General features: G+C 38.3%; 1 pseudogene; it reads right to left on the minus strand.

Moving 5' to 3' along the window:
• Positions 1-11,862: 11,862 nt before the first annotated feature.
• LOC143387810 (histone acetyltransferase KAT2B pseudogene) lies at positions 11,863-14,372 on the minus strand (annotated as a pseudogene).
• Between the last annotated feature and the right edge of the window lie 2,603 nt (positions 14,373-16,975).

The following is a 16,975-nucleotide window of genomic DNA, read 5'->3' on the forward strand; positions in this document are numbered from 1 at the left end:
TTTTTTTAGTTTTTGGGTGGACACAACATCTTTGTTTTGTTTGTGATGCTGAGGATCGAACCTGGGGCGCATGCATGCAAGGCAAGCGCACTACTGCTTAAGCCATATCCCCATCCCCCAATTTAGGAGTTTTTATGTTAAGATACAGACTAAATAGGTCTCCAACTGCTTTAAAATTTTTTAAAAGGTTTCATAATTACATATCTGCCTGTATTTAAGAAATGTTTTCACTCACTCAAATTTGTCTGTCATTTGTGCAGTTGAAATTTAAGATAATGACTCATAAAGAATAAGTCTTTTTGTGTTATTTTTTAACCTTGAAGGTACCCTCTTAAATTAAGCTTTTAGACTTCTATCACCTTCTGATATACAGCCAAAACCTTGCTGAAATAAATTTGTAGAGTTTAGCAGAACAAAATGAAACCTACAATTTCCATGAGACCAGAATGCCAGAATTTATACAAAGAAATTTCAGTAATACACTTTGGCAAACAAAAAGAGATAGATATGTGCAGAAAGAAAATGTTTCCTCAATTATTTTCTTCTGTTTTCAAATGTGTGTGTGTGTGTGTGTGTGTGTGTGTGTAACATGGTAAAAGAGTAGCTCTATTAATCATGGGAAAGTATAGGGTATTTTAAATCTATATATTTATAACCATAATGTACGTATTTTGGAGGTGAGGGTGGCATTTTTGTCCCATTGAATTAAGTAAAGTTCTTAATTCAACTCTATTTCTCTGAAGCAGTCCCATGATGACTTTCAGAGTAGCCTTATAAAGAGAAAAGACTTTTAATATTTTCCACAGGAAGAGATGATTTTTCTATGATCTCAAAACCCTTTCTTCTAATAGTAGATCTTATAGTTTGGGAAAGTGACTTCACTCTCTTGTTGTGTTAATGTGTATTACTACTCACACTGTTAAGTAAAGAGGAAAAGTGGGGACAGCAAATACCCTGGTTTTGTGTATCATTTTCTCACTTTTGAGAAGAGAAACAAACACTTTGCTCCAAGTAATCTTCTACTTCAGTACAAAACAACTTTGGAAACAGTGGCATACCATAATATGTTCTCAGAAATAAGTTACTGGTAAGTATTTGTCCCTAATACATATGATCCATTTATTTCCCTTATTTTATATTTACTCATGTTTTAAACTTCACTGAGATAAAACAAATGCTAATGAGTAGCAATCTCAGGATTTTCTGAGTAAAGTCTTATACATTTTGCACATTCTTTATTTCTCCCCTTGACTGCATATGTCACAAATTTGCCCCCTGGAGACAGTTGTTATTATTTATAAGTATCAAATTAAGAAATTCTTATCACTAAAGATTATTTTTATCTTCAATTCTAAATGTTGATTTTATTTTTGGCATTATATCTGTACTTTGACTGTTATTGTTACCGCTGTTTACTGGTAATGAGGCCTTGCTTCCACAATGCTGAAGTATAACACCAGAGAAGTAGGCAAAGGCAAGTTTAGAGTGGAAAGTTGAAGCTTTATTAAAGGACAGCAGAAAAGACATCTTCCTGGAGGAAGAAGGGGACCCAAAGGAGTGGCACCCCCTTTCTCCACAGATTCCTTCTTCTCTATGGCTGATTTGGGGACCCTCAGCCAAAGAGTCTCTGCAAAAGAGATCAATGTAGATAAACTTCCCATTTTCATCTTGCCCTGTTTACTTGGCCACTGGCTGGGAAGATACCAGCACTTGAGGTGCTGGACACCCCTTTACTAGTTTTTCACAAACGTATCCAGTACAGTACTTTGAAGAAATGTGCAAACAAGGACTCTGGCCTTGATCTGGGCTTCACAGAGATGTCTACATTTTTGAGATAAGTTACAAATGGGCTCAGCTGGTAACAGCTGGCAGGGGGAGAAAAGCAGGGGAGAAGAAGCTCTCCTATTCTCAGGTGTTGTCCGTGAAGAGTTAACTTGCCCAGAACAGTGAAAGAAAAAGCTGCTTTTATGTGAACTTCTGCAGACTGTGAACTTCTAAGCCTCTCCCCTTACATGCTGGGTATAAAACTCTGAAACTCCCTAAACCCAGGGTTCAGAAAATTGATTGATTACAAACACACGCTGTGATCTCTGAACCTGACTGCAGTAAATAAAACTGTTTCCTGCTATGTACAATGCCTTGATTCATTTGTCCCTACAACAAACTGGGACACATTGCGGGAAGGAGTTCTCTCACATGTGGTGAGTCAAGGTCAGCAAGAGAAAAGACCAACTGGGCTGCTATCCCATACATCTTTCCCACTTGAGCATAGTAACCTGATTCTGAGCATTACCCTAAACCTCTCCCCACAAAAAGATGCCTTTATATATAAGGGTCTGATGGCTGCCCCATGTCAGTCACATGTCATTTGGAAGCCAATGGCAGATCCACATGGCTCCATCACAGATGTTTTATCACATACCTGTACTCCACTGCTCCAGGCCCAGTTCCCAGCAGAATCCAACTCAATGACATCTCCATTATACACCATTTTCATGAATTCCAGTCAATAAAGGCACTATCTGGTTCAGTCATGATGAGCAACAGGAGACTGAAAGGTTCTCCAGTGCTTCCTGGTTATGGGAATTTTAAATATTTCATTTTATTCATCTATCTATCATTGAAGGATGAAGTAGGTGGCACTGTGGGTTTTGACTCTCATGCTTGGCCTCCTCAAATACCAACAGTCTTCATGGCAATACTTTCTAAGGTCACTTCCAGAACTCAGTCTCTAACGGGAATCACACCAGAGTTCATGCTGAGATTGACCCAGTTATCTCTTCCAACCACCTCACAAATGACAACAATTCCAACAAAAACATTTCTACATGGCCCTCATCTTCTTCCATATAGACACTTATCATAACCTTCTCTCTGGAAGTTCCCATATGGGAGCAGTCCTAGATGGTGTCCGAAGTAAGCTCCCATGCCTCTCATTTGCCTAATGTCATGGTGGCCTGAACAACCTTCCTGAGAACCAGGATAGATAAAATGGGCCTGCAGTTAATACTGCTCTGCTTCTCAAATTAGAGGCCTACTGACTGTCGGGGGTATATTCTTTGTGTCCTGGAGTCATAAAAAACCCAACCACACCTGTGCTAGCTACTTCAGGGCTTGGAACAACTCATTTAACCCAAAGGATCCCTGTTCTCACTTCATGGAGTCAGGAGCCTTACCAGAGGAAGGTGAGAGACTTCATCCAAAATTACTGTTCTTTTCGTCATTTTAGTTTTGGATAGACTCATGTCATCTTTATTTAGTTTAATGGGGTGCTGAGAATCTAAGGCACAGCCTCACACAGGGCCAAGAGTTTGATTCAGACACATCCCTTTAAAAAGCACTTTACCAAAGAGCCACAGTGAGGCCCCTTTATTTTCATTTTGAAACTGTTTTCTTGAGGTTTCACAAAGGGTGGCCTGAGGCAAAGACTTTCCTGACATTTAGAGGAACAGAACAATAGGTAAGATAAAAGTCCTGGGGCAGACTTTTCCACAAGGTTAACACTAGGGCACTGACAGCTCTTGATCATGCTACTTGGGTTGCTATCTAGCCAAGCAGGATTTCTCCACTCAGAGCCTTACTGCTCACACTGATTTCTGAGTTTTCTGAGATGCTTGGCATTCTCTTCAGCAATCAAGTCCATTGCCATGTCACAGAGCTTGAAGGTGGTACATATCTTGGATGCAAAACTACAAGCCCCTTCTGGAGAGTGTCCGAAATTCAGGAAGAATACAGGAAATAAGGACCATAGTAGGTGTTGCCTATCTGCAAGCCAAGCAGCAGTCCATTCGTAAATTGGCCAGGATTTGTGCTGGAAAGCTTTCCACTACACAGGACACATCCACTGATACATTCTTTTTTCTACTTTCTATGACCACAGACACACTGGGATACATCAACCTAGAAACACTCACCTTGAGCAAAAGGACTCACTAATAAACAGTCCACTCCAAACCGAGCAATTCATATTTCCTCCATATTCTTAGAACATGAGACAAAACCACAAGGACACACACACACACACACACACACACACACATACACACACACACACACCCCATCTTTAGTTGGTCTGCATCTATCCAAAGTGTCCTCTGACTGATGGGTGACATTGTGTTCCCCAGGAGTGGCCTATCCTGTCTCAGCTCTGGTCTCCTTGGACAACACTGTGAAGTTGTCAGGAACCAACAATGAGCCAGTACCTTATTTCTCGGAAAAGACCCCTCTTCAGAGCTTTACTGGCATTTGGCCATCCCCACATCAGTAGGTGCCAAGGAAGAATGACTCTGTCCTTGGTAAATCCAAAAAAGTGAGCCCACTGGGAGTGGGGCTGGCTCTGGGTACCTGGATACCTGGATCCAAAGTTAGAGAGTAAGTGAGGTGAGGTCACTTCTTTCAAGGAAGGTCACTCCCTTGGCAACCACTTTGTCCTAACGGAGGTTTCCAAGGGTTCCATGAGATGGTGGCTACCCCATGTTCCTGTAACCTTTTTAAAAGTTAGAAAGGTATACATACCATAGGCACCCCAGGATCAGCTATCCACACAGGCCTGGTTTGGTCCATCTTGCCTGCATTGAGAAGAGAGAGGCTGATTCAGACAGATCCCATCATCCTGACAGGTTGTTTGCCATGAAAGATGACTTTAGGCCTCTCAGATCCTACATAGTTGCCTACATCTTCTCCAGGGATCATTTCTGCGTCTATCTTTGAGGTTTTCAGCAGGTGTAGGATTTTCTTCATACCTGAATTTCAAGATAAACTCTGTACCTGGTCTTAAATGAAATGAGATACAGGGAACAGAGTATGGTTAGGGTTAATATCGTGTTCAATATGGGTTAGGAGTCATTCTGCTGGATGAATACTGGTATTGAGAAACTTTGATATTTATAAGAATGTAAGGTGAAATATAAGTATGAAAACAGAAATATAGGTAAGATTTGAAGCACAGAAGGACATTGGGCTCTTGATATGGATACATAGTTTTGAAATAGGTTCTGCACAGATGTATCATATTAATCAATATACAATGGCAAAGAATCTGGTACCTTGGATTTTTGAATATAGAAGAGAAATCCTGAGAAATAGTTAGTAGGTAGGATTGAAGTGTAGGTTTAGGAAGATGAGTGAGTTTAGGATTTGGACAAAAAGTCCTTTTGCAATAGGGTTTCTGTTAGAGAGTGAATGTGAATGTCAGCACACTTGAGGAGTCAGTCACAAGAATGGACTTGGGAAAATATGTAGAAAAATAGATATCAATATAGAAGTTAGGAGATAAGGCAAAGTATAAAGTAAGTGATAGGATTAGAAATATTTTCAAATGTGGGCAGTTGAATATATAATCTTAGAAGGAATCTAATATATAGTCACAGATAGGATTAAAATTGGAACACATTAGGCAATGTAGACATGGATGTTTTAGTTATCCAGGCTCTCATTAAAATTAGGCTTTGGTAGAATCATAAGATAATTGTGAGCTTTGCATTTTGTGTCCAGAATATTACTGTGATGAAAGAGATATGTAGATCAGGTGACATGAGTATTTCTTCCACTATGTCTAGGAACATGTTTTGAAACTCTTAAGTTAGTATTTGGGGATACAAATAGGTATACCCTGTGTCTATGAATATAGACATGATGCATGAATAGACCATACTGGGAATAAACAGTATAACTGGTTCCAATAGTAAGTAATGGATTGAATTGGTATTTTAAAATATACATGAAATCTGGTATTCATATACATACATTCATTCGAACTAGTTATACATCTTGTGCTAGTATTAGGGTTACTATTTATACTGAAATGTGTGTGAGTTTTGCTTTGAAAAAGATTATAGAAATAGAAAACTGTGTTATGAAAGAAGTCTCATGAAAAAGCAAGTAAAGAAACATGGAGGAATACATGTGTTCTAATGCAGGAAGTGATTGAATGTGAATCATATGCATAAAAATATGTGAACTTGTAGATGAAAGGATATATCTTATGAAGTATATATACTGAAGAAATCCTAAGGTACCAATGTTGAATGAAAATTAATTTCAAAATAAACATCATGTCCCATATAAATATGCTTGCATTGATGTTAAATGGGGGTCAGTTACAGTAGAAATATTAGGATTAGTACTCAATATTCACTGAAGTTAGTTTTGAGTACTAGGAAATGAATATCTATGTCGGGAAAATGAATATTTCTGAGAATGATCTTGTGAAAAGTTGATTATAAATCCACGTACATGAACATGAAAGAATCAAGGTAGTGTATCATATGACACATATATTTCATATTGGGAAAAAACGTGAAGAGTAATTTTATATATAGTCTGACCCAGGCTACAGAGAAAGGGAGTTATAAAGTTACACAGTGTTAACTTTGAAAATTCATGGAGAAGTAATAGAATAAAAAAATGACTAGTTTTATAACGCATACCCTTGATAAAGCAAAAGGAAAGTCCAAGTATACAACATGCCTCCTATAAACTGCCTGTACTTCTTTTCATTTAGGTTATTTTTATCCATAATGTTAGGATTAGTAGTCAGAGTCTAGTAGGGTAAGGGTTAATGTCAGAGATTCAATATGTTGAATGGAAAATAGAAAAATGTATCCAATGTGTATGCAAATATGTGCTACACAAAAAACTTCCCACAGTCATCCAGAACAATGTCTTGACATTACCATCACCCCAAGACATAATTAGAGCAAAAGAGGAAGAAAACCTGTGAATACATATCGGGAATGAAAAGTCCTCAGGAGCTCACAACTGGAGGTGGCAGAGGAGATTACAAAAGTAGGGGAAAGGGTAAATATTCCACAAACATGGCACTGTGCTGTCCTAGTGACTTCTTGACAACCTGCCTCTGATCTTTGGGCTCTTGAAATATATGTTCATGTTAGGAGCATTAGCTTCCTTTGTAGTGAGACCATCAAAGCTGGTTTGCATCTATGTGAACTGGAGGACGTGGTTTAATATTTTCCAGTGAAATTGAGGCAGCAGAGCTAAATCCTTTCTTTGTAGATAAATGGTGTCCACTGGGGGTTTAATGTTTCCCTGGGTGAATTGTGAAGCCATTGGGTCATCCTCCATTGTCTTTTCTTTCAGTTTCACTGGGAATTTGGTAGTTGCTTCATGAAATACAAGACTATCAACTGGGACACAGCACTGGAGGAAGTTCTGTCATGGGTGGTGAGTCATGGTCTGAAGGAGAAAACACCAACTGGGTTGCTATCCCATACATCTTTCCCACTTGAGCATAGTAACCTGATTCTGAGCATCACCCCAAAACCTCTCCCCACAACAAGATGCCTTTACATATAAGGGTCTGATGGCTGCCCCATGTCAGTCACATGTCATTTGGAGGCCAAAGGCAGATCCACATGGTCCCACCACAAATGTTTTATCATATACCTGCACTCCACTACTCCAGACCCAGTTCCCAGCAGAATCCAACTCAATGGAATCTCTGTTCTAAACCTTTTTCATGAATTCTAGTCAATAAAGGCACTATCTGGTTCAGTCATGATGAGCAACAAGAGATCCAAAGGTTCTCCAGTGCTTCCTGGTCATGGGAATTTCAAATGTTTCATGCTATTGGTCTAACCATCATTCAAGAAGGAAGGAGGTGGCACTGTAGGTTTTGATTCTTTCAGTATCCATTAAGTGGTGAGGAATATTCTTTCAAAGAAAGCTCTATACATCTCACACAGGGAAGTCTTTCGAAAGAGTGGCCAAAAGGTCACAGGAAGCCAGGCCTAATGGGGTGCAAAATGTGAGGTCCATGTGTGTTTTGGCTCTCAACTATGGCTGACAAGGCTTTCACAAGAAAATCATATGACATCATGGCTGAGATTCCAAGTGCAGTGGAGAAAGCCACCCTGGGCCTAGATCTTAGGTTCCAAGGGCATCTCTCATGCTCGGCCTCCTCAAATCCCAACACTATTCATGGAAATACTTCTCTGAGGTCAGTTCCAGAACTGAGTCTCTAATGGGAATCACAACAGAGTTCAAGCTGAGGTTGACCCAGTCATCTTTTACAACCACCACACAAATGACCACAATTCCAACCAAAACACTCCCACAAGGCCTTCATCTTCTTCCATATAGAAATTTATCCTAACCTTCTGGCTGGAGGTTCCCATACAGGGAGCAGTCCAAGATGGAGTCCAAAGTATGTGCCCATGAACCTCATTGGCCTAATGTCATGGTGGCCTGGACACCCTTCCTGAGAACCAGGATAGATAAAATGGGTCTGCAGTTAATACTGCCCTGCTTCTCAAATTAGAGGCCTACTGATTGTGGGGGGTAGATTATGTGTCCTGGAGTCATGAAAAATACCCAACCACCTCTGTGATAGCTACTGAAGGACTTGGAACAACTTATTTAACCCATAGAATCCCTGTTCTCACTTCATGAAGATCAGGAGTCTTTTTTTATTTTTTTGATAAAAAGCTTTGTATTTTTCCTAATGATTACTTTTGGGATAATATTTACTTATGTTGTCCTTATTCTTCTTTTTCTTTAATTAAGATTCTCCTACTTGTTTCCTCAGCTTGAAATAGTAATTTAGTGACTTTTTACTCCAAAATGCTAATGACATACTATTTCATGAGCTTTTACTACTAACACTTTCTCCCTTCTCCTCTCATTTCCTTTTTAGTTGTACTATTTTTTTTGTCAAGCACTGTTCCAAAGTTCATGCTCCTATTCCATACTTTAATCCATCTGAACATTTTTAACTTTCACTATCTATTGTATTTGTCACAAATTCCTTTAGCAAAATGAGTAGATAGCTCCAAAGTGTGGATTCTTCTTCAGGAATATATTGTGATTTTATATATATATATATATATATATATATATATATATATATATATATATATATATATATATTTGAGCTCTGTTTTAGTCAACTTTTTCACCGCTGTGACTAAAGGACCCAACCAGATCATTTGTAGAGGAGAAAAAGTTTATTTGTTGGCTCACAGCTTCAGAGGTCTCAATCCATAGACAACAGGCTCCATTCCTCCGGGCTTGAGGTGAGGCAGAACACCATGACAGAAGAGTGTGGCAGAGGGAGGTGGCTCACATTATGATCAGAGAGCAGAGAGATAGCTCTCCACTTGCCAGACACAAATATATACACCCCAAACCATGCCCCCCCATGCCCCACCTCCTCCAATCATACCCCACCTGTCTTTGGTTACCACTCAATTAATCCCATCAGGATATTAATTCACTGATTGGTTTAAGGCTCTCACAACCTAATCCTTTTCCCTCTGAACCCTCTTATATTGTCTCACACAAACTCTTACAAGTTTAAACTGTTTTTCTTTAACATAATATATATATATATATATATATATATATATATATATATATATATGTGTGTGTGTGTGTGTGTGTGTGTGTGTGTGTGTGTGTGTGTGTGTATAGTGTAGTGTCCTGGAGATTAAACCCAGAACACGTTACCACTGAGCTATATTCCCAGTGCCTTTTTATTTTTCACTTTAGGATCAGGTTTTGGTAAATTGCTTAAGATCTCACTAAGATGCTAAGGCTTCACTATAACTTATGATCCTTCTTCCTTAGCTTCCCAAAGTCCTTGGGATTCATACTGTGTTTCAGTAATCTCCATATCCAGTTCTTAAGCATAACTTTTGTTCTCTTTCCAGAGTTTTTATTGGTGCATTATAGTTGTGAATAATGATGGAAATTTGTTGTTATGCATTAATACATGCACACAATATAACAATTTAATTTGGCCAATATCGCTCCCTAAGCATAACTTTTTGAAGAAAATTTGACTAGATATGAAATCTTAGTCATTCTACCCTAGCGTTTCTTGAAAACATTTATCCATTTTTCAATTGTCTTGATTTGTATATTGCTATCAAAAATTTCAGAGGTGAGCTGGTACTCCTTTCTTTTTAAGTGGCTTTTTTTTTGGAGCTTTTTAAAATATAATTTAAAACTATTTTGTACCAGTACAATATATTAATTTTACAAATGTAAAATTTTATCAGCTGTTAAAGCATTTGCAAAACCCACACATTCTACTTCAGCTTTATTGCACAGTATCTATAAGAAAATATTCATTTTTAAATTAGAAAACATAAAAATGCTTTCAATATAGAAGAGACAATCTGATTTTAAAGACAATACTCTATAAGAATGTCTATCCAGAAAATCACAAACTTTCACAGGATACCAAGCTGAACAGATGCTTCGGCAAATCCGGTACAAAGCTCTGTTTAAAACCAGTCCAAGATACTTTTCCAAACTGTATCATCATTCTTTATTAGAAATCTAGACACCACTCAAGGTGGTTTCTTATACTAAAAAAAAAAAAAAGTTGAGGAGTTTTTCAAATGTGAGCATTCTGAACATCCCTTATACATCAAAAACAATACTTCCAACTTAATAGTCATTTGCAAGTTTTTTTTCCTTCAAACAGATTATTTCTGACAACTGTTTTTAATGACTACTGATGACCCATTTTAATTTATGCTGATAGAAAACATAAGTTAAATTACATTTTTAAAACCTCGTCCTTTACAAAATCAGTTTATAAATTTGCATCATAAAAATTAGTGTCAAAACCATCCAGATGGCCTTCATTTATATGGTGGTATATTAGTTGGTTTTCCCAGAGTTGGGGTGGCAAATGTCCAACTTTTCTATGTAGTGTAATCAGTAAATAAAACCAAGCACTAAGCTGGAATCCCAAGACAGTTTAGTTAGTAAGACTGTGTGATGGATTTCAGTGGGATAGAACCCTGGACCAATACAGCGATGTAGGTATTAAAATATTGACAGCAAACCTTGGTGGGAACTTAATTCACCTCAAACAATAAACATAATCTGGAGATCCAAAAAGAAAATGATTCACATAGTCATTATTTGGTGGGGTTGTGTGTATCACAAAAAGAGGAAAAAATCCTCATTTATTAGAGCAAAGACTCACCAGATTGATAGATGTATTGACTATCACATCTTTTCCTATTAAAGCACATTGATTTGATCTCAAGTGTTTTCAAGTGCATGCCTTTGTGGCCTAGGAAATTATATTTTGGAACTTATGGACTGCATAAGCTAAGTCAACATGATACTACATTTTTATGTAGAGAAAAGAATTATAGAAATAGTGGTTATACACTCACAAATTTGTTGTAGGTACACAGAATTATCAAAACCCCAGATGCTTATAAAAAGTTTGCATTATTTAGAATTTATTCCTTAGGAATCAAAGCAGTTTGCTTTTGTGAAACTGCATTTTTCAGAACTGCTCAAAGCACCTCATCTAGATGAGTGTTTTAAATATATATATATATATATATATATATATATATATATATATATATATATATATAAGTCTACAATGAGACTTCAACATCATATATTTAACCTTTTACAGGGCTTTTTATCATGTATCCCTTCCTTAAAGTCCTTCAGAATAAAATAAAAATAAACTCTCACATTCCTTTAGAAAAAAATGGAAACATTCACGGTCTGAAAATTTTCTAGATTCCCCCAAATCATGGTGCTATGTGCAATTTCCTCACATACAGGTTTTGAGGAAACCCCTGATCATCTATCATGGAATAGTTGGCTAATGGACATGCCATAGAAAATTTACATAATAGTAGTAAATAGATTAAAATCTATTCCATAAAATAAAAATGTTCTATGACTTCAATTTAAATACATATCTGAAAGCTAAAAGGAGGTTTTTTTTTTTGTTTTTCAAAAGTGCTAATTATTACATTTACAAGTCTCTTCAACATATCATCAAATTCTCTAAAAAATAAACCACCTTGCTTTAGGCACACTGCTCAATGAGTTGCTAAGAAGCAGAGGGAAAAGATATCACTTGTCAATTAATCCAGCTTCCTTAATTTTACTGAAGAAGAATTTCTCCAGGATATTGGCACATTTGTAGTATTCACTCTCAGGGGGGTTGTACTCTTTGCAATTGGTAAAAACTCGCTGTAAGTCTGCCATGAATAATTTCTTAGACACGTAGTACCAATTCTTGAGGCGTTCACTCATGGTTTTCAGATCCATGGGGAACCTTATAACTTCATAATATCCGGGAGCTTCTGTTCTCTTCACAGGTTCCATGAAGGGCCAAGCGCTTTGATGGCTCTTCACCTGCTGGAGGATGCTCTTGAGGGTGCTGTACAGTTGGTCAGGATCTTTGGGCTCTTTACTTTTCTCTTTTCCACTTGGTTTCCAGCCTGTCTCTCTAATTCCAGAAATGCTTTCTATAGGAATCTGTCGAACTCCATCTTTAAAACAGGAAAGTCCAGGGTAGACTTTACGAATCTGGGCCTGTTTTCATTCTATCAGCTTTTTTATTATCTCCTTCTGCTTTTTAATAATGACAGAAAATTCTGTGTATGGAATTCGGGGATTTAGCTCACATCCCATCAAAGTGACGCCTTCATAATCCTTGATGTAGCCTACGTATTTGGTTTTAGGTATTTTAATTTCTTTGGAAAAACCCTGTTTCTTGAAGTATCCGATTGCATATTCATCTGCATATGTGAGGAAGTTCAGGATGTCATGTTTTATATGATATTCTTTCAAATGATTCATCAGATGTGTTCCACAGCCCTTGACTTGCTCATTTGAGGTTACAGCACAGAAAACAATCTCTGTGAATCCTTGGGATGGGAACATCCGGAAACAGATACCACCAATAACACGACCATCTTTAATTAAAGCAAGGGTTTTGTGTTTGGGGTCAAAGACAAGCCGTGTGATGTATTCTTTTGGCATTCGGGGCAGCTGATGGGAGAACACATTCTGTAGGCCAACCAGCCACATCAGGATCTTCTTGTTTGGTTTCTGGTTCAGGGGATTGCCGATCACATGAAACTCAATTACACCTCTCCGTTCTTCCAGCCTTGCTGCCTCATCCCTAGCCTAATGTGCTGACAGAAAATTGGTCTCTGGTCCAAGCATCGCTGCAGGGTCTGTGATGGTAGACATGACCTCATTGATCAATTCCATAGGAATATCCCCCATAACTCGGGGTCTCTTGGCCTCCTCCAGAACGTGAGAGTCATTCATTTTCCTCTTTTCTCCTGGATTTGCCTCAAGCCCAGAAGAGGCTTTGCAAGCAGGACTGGTGCTCCCTCCATTTGGCTGCTCAAGAGAAGATGAGTTTGAATTGTATGAAACTGTCCCAGCCACAGGAGGTGGATTGATAACTGTTTGGATTCCTAGCTGGCTGGTTCTGGAAGAGGCTGAAAGAAAATCCTGATCCCAGATAGGAGAGTTTTGACTATAAACTTCTTCCTCTAACATGGACAAAAGCTTTGGGAAATGGGTGAGGATTAGAGTTCGTTTCTCAAGAGGCAGTTTGTCTTTTTCCTGTCTTGCTTGTTCCAGGAGCTGTCGCCTCAAGACAGTGAAGACTGAGCGAAGCAATGTTCTCCCGAACACCTGGGTGGTTTCATACCGAGGTAGACTGTCACAGAACTGTGGCACATTGCAGTAACACAGCCACCTTTTGTAGTTCTCTTTGTATCCAGAAATATCATCATTGGGAGATCGCAGACTACGTTGGGATGGTGCCTCCAGATGCCAATAGTTGATGCGGTTTAGGAACATTTTGGCCAACTCAACAATCATTTTCCTTTCTTTTGATGGTAGGTGACTAAATTTGTACTGTACAAAGTTATTCACACCCTGCTCAATACTAGGTTTTTCAAATGGAGGCTTCTTCTCCAAAGAGCCTTCAACCACAGGTTTTCCTCTTTGTAAAATAGATTTTCTCAAGAGCTTGAATACATAGAAATAAACTTGTTTGGTATCTGCATCTTCTTCCTTGTGGACTCAGGTAAAGAGATATTCCACATCCAACACTATTCCCAGGAGTCTGTTCATTTCTTCCTCTGACACATTCTCCAGGTGGGAAACGTGAGCAGCTAGGGCATGGCTACAACTCTGGCAGGATTCCGTGAGACTGACAATGATCTGCTGCAGATCGGCTCTGGGGGGAGTGGGAGAGGGGTTGGGGTTTGTCCAGCCATTACATTTACAGGATTCCTCGGCCTTGCAGGCGGAGTACACTCCGAGTTTCTCCAGTTTCTTGGCCCGCGGGGCGGAGCGCAGCTGAGCCTTCTTCACCGTGATCCGGGCGAGCCACCGCCTCCTGGTCCTTCGGCCGTGCCCGCTGCAGCCACTGCTGTCGCTGGACCACAGGCGCCGGAGCCCCCGGCGGCGGCGGCGGCGGCGGCGGCACAGGGGGAGCCCTGCGGCGGCACGGGTGGCAGCGCTGTGGGCGGAGGGGGCAGCGCCCGGGTCCCGGCCCCTGCCCCGACTCCCACCCCGCAGCCGCCCGGCCAGGCCCCGCTAGCCTCGGACATGCCGCCCCAGAGCACGGCAGGAGGCGCGAGTGTCAGGCGCCGCCGCCGCCAGGGTCTCCCCTTAAGTGGCCTTTTAAGTCTTAAAAACCTGGAGAAAAAAATTAATCCTTATAGTACACTCATTTTACTAGAATACATTTCAAAAACAAGTTATTCAGTGTATGGAAGACATTTATCAGTGTGTATAATCATGTCTTCTTTTATTTCTGGGATATTTTCTTAGATCATCAATTTAAATTGTAGTTCACTTCCATCATCACATTTTTTGATGTTCTTGTTCTTGGACTCCAATTACAACAGTCCCTTTCTCCATGATTGTCTGCATTGCTCTTGATCATTCTATTCTTTCAGCTTTTTTGTTCTCATTACTATTTTTTTTTTGCTTTTATCAAATGTACCTACTTTCCTGTGGGCACATTGTAATGAATCTGAATCATTTATATGGTTATTCTTTCCTTAAATTATTTCCTTAGTTTTGTCAGCTCTTATTTTTAAAAACTTTTATTTTTAAAATTTTTTGCAATTAGTTATACATGACAGCAGAATGCATTATGACTCATTATATACAAATGAAGCACAGCTTTTCATTTCTTTGGCTATACAGGATGCAGAGTCACACCATTCATGCAATCATACATGTACACAGGATAATAATGTCCATTTCACTCACCATCTTTCCACCCCAATACCCACTTCCCTACCCTCACACCATTCTGCTCAATCCACAGTTCTTCCAATCTTCCCTTGCCACCCCATCCCATTAGGGATCAGCATCAACATATCAGAGAGATAATTTGGCCTTTGGTTTTTTGGAACTGGCTTATTTCACTTAGCATGATATTTTCCAACTCCATTCATTTAACTGAAAATGCCATAATTCACACACACACACACACACACACACACACACACACTTACACACACAATGGATGAATATTCCATCGTGTGTGTGAGTGTGTGTGTGTATCCATATATTCATATATTCATTCTACAGTTTATTTATCCATTCATTTATTGAAGGGCATCTCTGTTGGTTCCATATTTTAGCTATTGTGATTGAGCTGATACAAACGTTGATGTGGTTGTGTCACTACCGTATGTTGATTTTAAGTCCTTTGGGTACAGACTGAGGAGTGGGATAGCTGGATAAATGGTGCTTCTATTCCAAGTTTTCTAGGGAATCTCCATACTGCTTTCCAGCGTGGTTGCACTAATTTGCAATCCCAACAGCAATCCCCACTTCCTTGCCAACATTTATTGTTGCTAGTATACTTGATAATTGTCATTCTTACTAGAGTGAGATGAAATCTTACAGAAATACAAATCAAATTGCTGTAAATGCTAGAGATGTTGAACATTTTTTCATATATTTGTTATAGATTATATATATTCTTCTGTGAATTATCTGTTCAGTTCCTTAGTCCATTTATTGATTAGGTTTTTTGGTTTTATATATGAGTCTGTTTTGAATCTTATGGTTTGGATGTATATTCACAGATGGTCTAATTAATAACTGAGCATTTTCCTGTTTCATTGGCTCTTTTTCATCAAATTCTTCCTCTTTTTTTCTTGCAAGAAAACCTCTGGTTTGTACCTCCTATATCTATGCTGCTACTTGATCTCATAGAGGTACTATTCTCCTCAAAAATGACACATTCTCTTGTCCAAAGCACATTCTAAGTTCCTACCTTTTATTTAATTGCACTCTTTATCAGATTTTTTCATAATCAGCCTCACATAGCACTGACTGACATGATTCAAACTGCATTCACAGTGGTATTCCCCTCTCATCCTCCTTTCCTCTGTTCAATCTTTGATAATTCTCTGCTTTCTTGAAAGGTTCAGAATGTTGTTCTTATTTTGAGTGTTGATTTACTCAATTTGTGTGAGTTGAAACTTGCAGTCATCTCCCTCTAGTTATATCTAAACATAAGCTATGGCTAATGCTATTTCCTTTTCTCTTTCTTCATGGTTTCTTGGAGACTTTGTGAAAAGACATGACTTTGGGATTCAGCCATTATCTTAGAAGAATCATGAAATGCCAAGAAATAGAGCATTAGTACTCAACTAAAATAAAGGCAATAAAACATCTTTTATTAGAAGAATTATTAGAGAGTCAGAATGTTAATTGATTTACATTTCAAACTATAAGAAGAAGTGAAAGATCTAACATTTTGAGGTACTACGAAAGAAGTTTGAATGCAAAATTAGCTTAAAATAATCACTTTTTCCACAACTCAAGAGATGAATGCATAAGTAAAATATGTGAATTTGGAAAATTGTGCCAATATTTTAATATCATAAAAGTTAATAGATCAAAATGGTACACAATGTTGTCCCTATTCAGTAGATTATCAAATAGTATCTATTAACACATTTGCTCTCAGTGTATGATACTAGACATATTTCACAAAAGTTCCCATCACCACATAGAAAATGTGGTAATTTATAAATGTACTTACAATATAATAAATATAGATTATATTTAAAAATTTTTTAAAATATTAAATATAAACTATCTAAGTACAACATTATATTTAAGCCAAGGAACATTATTTCTTTTCATCTTTTCTAAAATATTAGATTAATAGTGATGAATTGTT

This window comes from Callospermophilus lateralis, unplaced genomic scaffold, assembly GCF_048772815.1.
Source record: "Callospermophilus lateralis isolate mCalLat2 unplaced genomic scaffold, mCalLat2.hap1 Scaffold_147, whole genome shotgun sequence".
NCBI lineage: Eukaryota > Metazoa > Chordata > Mammalia > Rodentia > Sciuridae > Callospermophilus > Callospermophilus lateralis.